The sequence below is a fragment of the Lutra lutra genome, chromosome 14, assembly GCF_902655055.1.
Source record: "Lutra lutra chromosome 14, mLutLut1.2, whole genome shotgun sequence".
Lineage (NCBI taxonomy): Eukaryota > Metazoa > Chordata > Mammalia > Carnivora > Mustelidae > Lutra > Lutra lutra.
In genome coordinates, this window is record NC_062291.1 from 27,662,920 (window position 1) to 27,673,313 (window position 10,394).

Sequence of the window (10,394 nt, forward strand, 5' to 3'; positions counted from 1 at the left end):
ACACGTTTCCTTTTGTAGCTCATCCTGAGAACTCCTGTTCTTTATTTACCTCTGAATTTCAGTGGCTGCACTTGTTACGTTGTCTCGGTGTGAAGTGGGGATCAGTGGTCAAGCCAACTCAGTATACCCATCACTTCTCATCAGATTTTATAACTTTGGTGGCTGGAATTGCTTTATGATTCTATGCCCAAAGCTCTGGGGATTTGGAAGGGTTGAGAGGAGAGCACGAACACATGATGCCTCTCTATATTAGTTTCCATAGTAACAGTAGAATTGTTCTTATTAAGGTATGACTTGGCTCAAACTGATTTTTGAGATTGTGTTTTTTTCTTGAAAAACGTGAAGTAAGCTACATTACATGGAACTGTGTGTACCTGATTATCTTATTTCTTTTTGTCCTGGGAGTAGACTTCTTTTAGTCATTTTTGCTTTGCCAGATTGGTTGACCAAACCTCTATTTAACTGGAGGTTCGTTTTGTAGTTTTGTAGATGACAAAGAAAAATCCATCTGGCAAACACCATTCAAGTTTCCATTGTCTTGTTTTGGAATAAATAATTCAGGTATATTATTAATAATCACACAGAAACCTGGTATTAATTAAAAGGAAACACTTTTCTTCTTTAATGCTTTGGCCCAGAAGTGACATGTCTGCTTATTACTTGTTCAACAAGATGAATCGCATGACTTAGCCTAATTTCAAAAGGCAGATAGATGAAAGATAGTACACAAAATATTTGGTGAGCATTGCTATATTTATTTAAAAATACTAAATCAATTTTGAGGAATTATGTAGGGTTACTTCTATTGCCAGATGTTGAGACTTAAGCACTAAAACTGATTAGTACTATAGTAATATAATAGATATTCCAAAAATATTAGGAACATGAACATATGGAGTAAAAGACATTAAAATATAATATGGTAAAGATGATGTTGCAGGGCAGTGGGGAAATAATTATGTTTTCAATAAGTGGTGTTGGATATGTTGAATATTTATACTGAAAAAAAGAAAAAAAAATCCTATGATCTCTACCTCACACAACACAAAGAAGTCAACTTTAAGCACCTTCACTATCTATATGTGTAGGTAACATAGTAAATGTTCTAGAAGAAAACACAGGAAAATCTCCCCAAGAATTTGGACTGTTCAAAAGTTTCTCAGAAAGGACATTTCCAAACATTTAAGAAAAAAATGAATAAATTACACCACATTAAAATTAACAACTTCACTTTTTTAAGACATAATTTAGAGAGTGAAAAGGCAAACCACAGTGTAGGAAAAAATATTTTGCAATAAACATATCTACAAATGACTCATATCCTTTACATATTTATAGATTTCTACAACAGAGAAAAGGAAGACAACCCAATAAGGAAAGAGGGAAAAAAAAAGACTTATTTGAATAGGCATTTTATGAAGCAAGAAAACCAAATGGCCATTAAACATGTTAAAAGATGCTCAACTTCGTAAGGAAATTGAAATCAAAATCACATGAGACACTGCTACACACCCAGCAAAATGGCTAAAATGAAGAAGATATTCCAAGTCTTAGCCCAGAAAAAGATGTAGATTAATTGGAACACTAATGTAAACTGGTAAACTCATTAAAAACAAACAAACAAACAAACACTTTACCAATATCATTTGAAAGTAACCATATTCGAATCCACTCAACTAGGATTCTAGTCCTTGATATAAACTCTTGAAGAAACATGTTTATATATTTACCAAAATACATTTTCTTTTTTTTTTAATTTTATTTATTTATTTGATAGAGATAGATCACAGGTAGGCAGAGAGGCAGGCAGAGAGAGAGGGGAAGCAGGCCCCCTGCTTAGCAGAGAGCCCCATGTGGGACTTGATCCCAGGACCCTGGGATCACGACCCGAGCTGAAGGCAGAGGCCCAACCCACTGAGCCACCCAGGCGCCCCTCAAAATACATTTTCAATACTACTCATAGGCAGCACTGCACTTAAATGACTCAGTTGTTTTAAGCATCTGACTTCAGCTCAGGTCATGATCTCAGTGTCCTGGGATCCAGCCCCACTTGGGCTCTGCTCTCAATGGGGATTCTGCTTCTCTCCCTCTCCCTTTGCTCCTCCCTTGCTCCTGTATTCTCTCTCTCTCTCTCTCAAATAAATAAATAAATAAAAACAAAAAAAGCTCTAAGCTAGAAACAAACTGTTGATTATATGGTGGCGTAGATCAGAGGTCATCAATTTTTTTCTTCTGGAAGGCCAGAGAGTAAATTATTTAGGGCATATGCAAGACATAGGGTCTCTGTCACAACTTTTCAGCTTTTCTGTAGTGCAAAAGTAACCACAGAAAATACATAAACGGGCATGCCTGTGTTAAAGTAAAACTTTAGTGACCAAGTGGCAGGCCAGATTTGGCCCATGAGGCACAGTTTCCCTACCTGTGGCATATATAAATAACTTCTGATGTGTTTAAACGATGGAATGTTAGGGACCATTGTTACAGACCAATGATAATGACACATGGCAGCTTCCTGCATCAACATAGATAAAGCTTAGATATTTTTGAGTAATGGAAGCCCACCACACATATATACAAATTGTAGAATTCTACTTATAAATGAAGGGCGTAGTGACTAATGGAAAGTATAAACATGGGAGATAAGAAGGAGCTCTGGAGAACTCTTTGAACTGGTGTCTGGTTACGTGAGCATATTGACTGTGAAATTCATCTAGGTGTATATTTGTGATCAGTGCATGCTGCAGTGTCTACACGGTACTTCAATAAATACTGTTTTATCAATTCCATAAGAAAAGGATGGTCTTAGGAAAATTGATTATCACATCTCCTAAATCTAGCACTTGTAGACATTTGTGTTTCTCATGTGCCAACTTAAATCTGTTTTACTATGTTAGAGAAATGACAGGGAATCAAATTACATTTCAATGGAGACCATAAAGTAAATTTCTATAAAAAAATTAAATGATTTTCAGTCACATGGGCATAAATAAAAACAGGAAAGTGTTTTTTTTCTTTAAAATACATTTTAATACATAGCAAGATAGTAGTAAATTAATACACAAGGATTTAGGTTTTAATTTATACTCTTATAACTAATGATAATTTTGGAATTCTGGATTTCTTAATACTAAAATATATTTTTATTGATATTTTTCTAACTTTTAAAAAATCGTATAAAATAAAAAGTTACATGAACATCAACAACTTTATGAAATTACAGGAATTCTCTCCTTTTGGCATAAAGATTTAATCTTAAAAATATATCATTACAAGTACATATGGCAAAGATATGTACACCATAGCATTATTTAAATTTTAGTTTTAAAAAATTTTATATTGTGCTAAATTATGATGCATCCTAATACCCAAAAATAGTACATTGATTGAGTAAATGATATTATTCCATTTGAATAAATATGATAGAAACATTAAATTAAGGTTTGGAAATTTAAAAATAAAATACAAATATTTAGGAAAGTTAGATTTATAAAAGCAAATTGATTTAATTTTTTAATAATTTATGATCATAAAAAGAACAGTGAAACAAATCAGCTAAGGAAATAGTCTGGAGTTAAGAAAAAAAAGAAAAGATTATTTGTGGCTGATGAAACCATTTATTTCTTCTTCTACTCGAATTTTTTCAGTCTGCTATAGTGATTGTGCATTATAACTTTAAACTATTAAATACGTATTCCTTCATTTTCTTCATTTTATTATTTTACCTCTAGTTGGAAATCAAATAGTTTTTATGTAGGAGAATTCAAACCAGCAAATATTTATTAAACACTTCTGTGTTAATGCAACATATAATGCAAAGTACCTAATACAAATACGTACTCTCAGAGAATACTTTAGTTAGTAGTTCACGTAAGTTAAAAGTTAAATGAAGGTCTTGAAGAAAATGTCGGAAAATGTATTTTATGTTTTACCAAGCATAACGTGAAATATAGATTTTGTTTTCCTTTAGAATAAATCAAATTTGTAATTTAATCATAAAATTATTTTACGAAAATATTTTAAAAGATCATTTTTTCTGCATGATTATGTAAACTTCCACATGTATTACTAGTGATAGTTAACATTAGGTGGCACTGTTTTCCTTTTGCAAGGAAAAAAAAAAACAAACCTTCATTTTTGTTCCATGCCAGCTCATAATGGAATCCTAAAGATTTACAAAGAAGGGCATTTAATGAAAATGCCACAGATGTTTTAGAAATGTGTTGTTCACCAAAATTTTTACATACGAGGTGTCCTATTCCCAGTAATATATGTTATATAAAGAGGAATATGGAACCATACAACAGGTTATAAATCAAGCATCCAATGAGTATACTTTAAATTGTATTTTTGTATGTTCATTCTGATTTACCTTCTCAAGGTTTATACATTTCACAAAATTTTACGTTGTAATCTGAAGTCCTTCCAGTGGTGAGGGAGAAAACTATCTTCTCAACAGAAGTATGAAATTTAAGTTAGAATGGCATTGTTACATTCTTATCTATGTTAGTAATTACTGTGTTTATTTCAGTATCTAAAATCAATTTTTTGTTCACTTTCGTATTATTGTTCTATGAAAGTACTTATGCCTTTTCAATTTAATTTAGAGATTATATTTGTTATAAATGCAATATAAATAACCAACATTTGATAGGCTCACATCCTTTCCTATGATCTTAAATGTGTGAGCGGCAATAATGGGGAAACACACATACACATATACACACACACCACCTCATCATTGGCCAGTTAAGAACACAATGAAAAACAAAGCTAAGTTTTTACTATTCTCTCAATGTTTATCATCTTTTATCAGTACCATTGTAGTCACTTTTTAAATTATTATCTTGCTTTCTTTTCAAATCAGCCTCTACTTTAAATGCCATCGTGTTTCTTCTAAAACACAAATCTTCAAAGGCTCTTCACCCCTTAAACAGTTAATTGCATCTTTTGTCATTTGTCCTGAACTGTCACTCATCAGACTTCCAAGTACTTTCCCATCATTCTCTGTGTTACATCATGATAATTACAGTTCCTAAGTAACTTTCTTTTTTTTTTTTTTTTTAAGGATTTTATTTATTTGACAGAGAGAGATCACAAGCAGGCAGAGAGGCAGGCAGAGAGAGAGGAGGAAGCAGGCTCCCCGCTGAGCAGAGAGCCCGATGCGGGGCTCGATCCCAGGACCCTGAGATCATGACCTGAGCCGAAGGCAGCGGCTTAACCCACTGAGCCACCCAGGCGCCCCCCTAAGTAACTTTCTGATTCTTCAATCTTTTTGCACATTCTGAGCATTCTCTACTTCAAATAACTTATTCCTCTTTTTCATTCCGGCCAATTCCTTTGTACATCAAAAACATCCCCTAAACTGTCAATTGCACATAAGTTAAGGTGCTTCCCTTTCTGTCCTATGGCTGTTTTTCTTTAGTGCACACACCGCATTGTACTGGAATTGTCATATATCTTCTCTCTAGTAGATTCCAAGGGACTTGAAAGCAGGGATCTTGCACCGAAGAGGTTGAACACAGAAAGGAGCTGTACAGAATAAGTGTGAAGAGTTTTTGGCTTCAGATACCTGCTTTTAAATCCCAGTTCAGCAGTTATAACTGTGGGACTTCAGCCAAGTAATTTAACTTTTTGGAGTACACATTTTTCTTCTGTAAAATGGGGATGATAATAAGATCTGACAGAACTGGTGTACAAATGAGTTAAAATTCAGGCCTGGAATATTGTAAAGTTTCCATAATTTTTTCCCCCATTGGAATCGCTTTTTAATATTTAAATACAAAAAGTTGAGCACTTAATTTTTTTTTTCTTTTTTAGACAGATATACAGGTCTCTCATGGCCAAAATGGGCAGAAGAAATGAGCTCCTGCTCTGTCCTCCACAGTCCCCATCCTGTGGCTGAATCTGCTGCCAGGCCCTCCCTCCCTTTGAAAAATGGGATAGTGAGATCTTCCAGTCATGAGTGATTTAGTGAAAGGGGTAGGATGGCCAGAGCCAGAGTAACTGTCTGGACTGCTGCATTCTGGTATCAAGTGAGAACACAAGAAATGGGACAAGGTGGAGGGCACAGTTGTAAGTTGGGAGGCTCTGTGAGACACTGGGGAGAATTCCTTAGATAGATCAACGAGCCAAAGTTTAAAAAAAAAAATCCAAATAATTAGCAGTTCAAACACTATTGAATTTTCAAACTTGTCCCACCAAGACAAGTCATATAGCAGTAGCAATCTAGATCTTTCCAGGTAGTTTAGGTAGAACATTTTCCTCGGAGAGCCTCATGTTAGGCCCTAGAAGTATCTGCCACGGCTGCAGTTGCTGCTGCTCCATTTGCAACTTCTTGGTCTCAAAGACAACAGGAAGAACCAGGATCGTGATGGAAGCGGTCCCAATCCACAAGGCTGCCCTGGAAAACATGTACATTTTCTGAGCCACAAAGGGAGAGATCAAAATTGGCTCCAGCGGCGGTCTGGACTCTCTCTGGAAACATCCCCGTCAGACCCCACAGTCTCTCCACCAGGGTCTCCTCAAGCTCCTCGCCGTCTTCCTCCTCCAACTCCTCCTGAGTCTTCTCGGAATCGCCTTTGGGAAGCAATTTGTCAGGGAACAGGGGCGCCCCAGGACCACCAGCGGCAGCAGCCATTTGTTCCATAAATATTGATGGTTACTACTATAGTAAATACCTAAATAATACTGATAGCGTGAATAAATTAATACTGAGCTCACATTGCCCTGTAATCACAAACATTGTGAGAGACATTACTATATCAGAAATTATACCATGTTGTGAAATGGCTACCTGCATGATGGATCTTGGATCTCAAATGTGTTGTTTGGGCAATGTTGAACCAGTTTTCAAGATTTTACATTGGGAGAGTTTACATTAACATCAGGACTTTCTGATTTTTTTCTTTTAAGTAAGCTTGGAAAATATGGCAACTTTTAACCTGATTCCCAATTGATAAAAATAAGCTTGAACAGAATTACAGTAAGTTCCCTTCACACTGATGAAATATTCTCCACTTTGTGCAGTCTGAGTCTTCCTAGCACTGGGGCTATCATTTGTCATACTTAGCACTTGAATATTATCTTTAAAAAGATTTATCGACATATAATTCATGTACTAAACAATTCACCCATTAAAGCATACACTTCAATCCTTTTAATATCTTTGTAGAGTAATGCACTCATCATCACAGTCAACTTTAGACCATTTTCATTACCTTCCCAAAAAACCTGCATACTTTACCTGTCAACCTCAGGCCACCCGTCTCCCAGCCCTAGACAACCACTAATGTACTTTCTGTCCCCATGAATCTGCCAATTCTAGATGTTTGATACAAATGGACTTATATGTGGTTCTGCATGAGTGGCTTCTTTGACTTAGCATAGTGCTTTCTAGGTTCATTCATGTTATAGCATGTATCAGTACCCAATTTAATTTTACTGTTGAATAACATTCCATTGTATGAACATACCAAGTTTTTATTTATTTATTTACTTGCCAGTTGATGGACATTTGGGTTGTTTCCATTTTTTGATAATGCTGTTATGAAAATTACGTAAAAGTTTTTGTGTGGCAATATGTTTTCATTTCTTAGATATATACCTAGGAGTGAAATTGCTGGGTCACATGGTAACTTTATGATTAACCATTTGTAAAATCACTAAACTCTTTTCCCAAATGGCCACATCATTTCACACTCCCACCATCTGCATAAGGGTTCCAGTTCCTCCACATCTTGGCCAAAACTTTTTATTATCTGTCTTTTTTATTCTATTCAACATAGAATATGATTGTGAAGTTGTATTTCATTGTGGTTTTGAAGTGCTTGTGCCTACTGGTTAATGAATGATTTGTGCATCTTCTGGAATGTCTCTTCAGATCCTTGGTCCATTTTTAATTAGGTTATTGGTCTTTTTCTTATGGAGTTGCAATGGTTTTTTAAATATTCTCAATACAAATCTTTTATAAGATGCATGATTTTCAAAAATACCCTCCTGCTATGTGGATTATCCTTTGACTTTCTTGATGGTTTTTTAGAAGTAAAAAAGTTTTCCTTTTGATAATATTCATTTTAACTTTTTTTTTCCTTTTCTCGTTCCTTCTTTCAGTGTCATATACAGGAAACCATTATCTAATCCAAGATCCTGAAGATTTACACACACACACACACACACACACATATTTTCTTCTACTATTTCATAGCTAATCTCTTACATTTAAGTCTTTGGGAAATTTTGAGTTAATTTTCGTATGAGATAAGGGCACTACTACCTTCATCCCTGTGATTTTTTTTTCCCCATTTGTCCCAGAAACGTTGAAAGTACTATTCTTTCCCCATTTAACTGTCATGGAACCTTTGTTGAAAACCAACTGCCCCAAAATACAAGGGTTTATTCTGGACACTCAATCTTATTTCATTGATCTATATGCTTATTCTTATCTAAATTCCACACTGTTTGATTACAGTAGTTATGTAGTAAGTTTTATAATAGGAAATGTTTGTTTTTCTCTTTTGTCCTTTTTTCAAGGTTGTTTTGGCTATTCTGGATCTCTTGACTTTTCATATGAATTTTAGCATTAGTTTGTCAATTTCTACAAATAAATCAGCTGGGATTTTGGAGAGGATTGCACTGAATCTATCAATTTGTGGAGTATTGTTATTTCATAATATTGTCTTCTGATCAATGAATTTGGTGTAAATTTCTACCTAAGTATCCTTTGATTTCTTTCCACAGTGTTGTGCAGTTTTCAGAGTGTAAGTTTTGCATGCCTTTTGCTAAATTTATTTCTAAGTATTTTATTTATTGCTTCTATTATAAATGAAATTTTCTTAATTTCCTTTCAGTTTGCTTATTGCTAGTAGATATAAACAATTGATTTTGTATATTAAGCATGTATTCTGCAACTTTGATGAACTTATTTATTAATCTCCACTAATTTTTGTGGATTCCTTAGAATTATCTATACACAGGACCATGTCATCTGCAAATATGATTTTATTTCTTCTTTTCCAATTTGAGTGCCTTTTATTTCTTTCCTGATCACTCTGACTGAAACTTTTAGAACAAGGTTGAATAGAAATAGTAAGAGGGGACATACTGTCTTATTCCTGATTTTAGGAGGAAAGTATTCAGTCTTTCACCATGAAATATGTTTGGTGTGGGTTTTTTTTATAGATGCTCTTTATCGCATTAATGAAGGCTCTTATTCCCAGCTTGTTGAGGGTTTTTATCATGAAGAAGTGTTAAATTTGGTTAATTTTTTTCTGACTATTGAGATGCTCATGAAACTTTTGTCTTTTATTCTATTGATGAGGCATATTATGGAGTTGATTTTGATGGTCATTTCTTATAAATGTTCAGAGGGAAGTAAAACATTTATTATATAATAGCTCAAAGTAGGAAAAATGTTTCCTAAGTGGAAACATATTTATAAGGAAATGAAAATAAATTGTAAAAATGAGACACATCTGTCTAATTTTAAAGGCAATGATCTTAATCCTTCAATGGAGACCTAGTGAGAGTTCACAATGAACACTTCATTTCAGACTCCATTGATTTCCTTAAGATATGTTTGGAATTCATAAACAGGATTAAAAGTATGAATCACATGTCTGGATTTTAGCAACACATATGTCGGCTTGTTATACTATACTTTTAAACAGAGGAGCATTTAAACAAGAGACACTAGCCTTCATTAGGAATATTATCAATACATGTGGCCATGTTGATAGAGTTCCAATAAAATGAACAAATCTTGAAGGATTCACTAAGACTCACTAAGATTATGTATTCTGCTCAAATATTCCCAAATTTTAACAATGACTCAGATTATATTACTACATCTTTCTGCTATGTTGATAATTGTGGCAGCACCTTAGTATACAATGAAATATTATTCAACCAAGAGAAAGTTGTAATTCTATCCTTTGCAGCAACATGGATGAAACTGGAGGTCTTGTGCTAAGTGAAACTAATGAGGCAGAGAAAGATAAATACTATATTATATCACTTACATGTGGAATCTAAAAGAAAAAAAAAAGAAGTTGAACTCAAAAGAAATAGAGAGTAGGATGGAGTTACTAGTCCAGGAGTTGGTGAAAATGGGGAGATGCTGGAGAAGAAATGTCTAAGTCTCATGTATATGAGAAATAAGGTAATCTAATATACAGTATCGTGACTATAGTTAATAATACTGTATTGTATACTTGAAATTTGCTAAAAAATAAATCTGAAATGTTCTCACTGCCAAAAAGAGAGAGAGAACTGTATGAGATGTAGATGTGCTAATTTTAACCTGATGTGGTAATGATTTCACAAAGTATGTGTATATAAAATTATCACACTATACACTTTAAATATATATAATTTTACTTGTCAGTTATACTCAAAAG

The 10,394-nt window shown here is 34.0% G+C and overlaps 1 pseudogene; it reads right to left on the reverse strand.

Moving 5' to 3' along the window:
- Positions 1–6,225: 6,225 nt before the first annotated feature.
- LOC125084371 (mitochondrial import receptor subunit TOM22 homolog) lies at positions 6,226–6,637 on the reverse strand (annotated as a pseudogene).
- Positions 6,638–10,394: the final 3,757 nt, after the last annotated feature.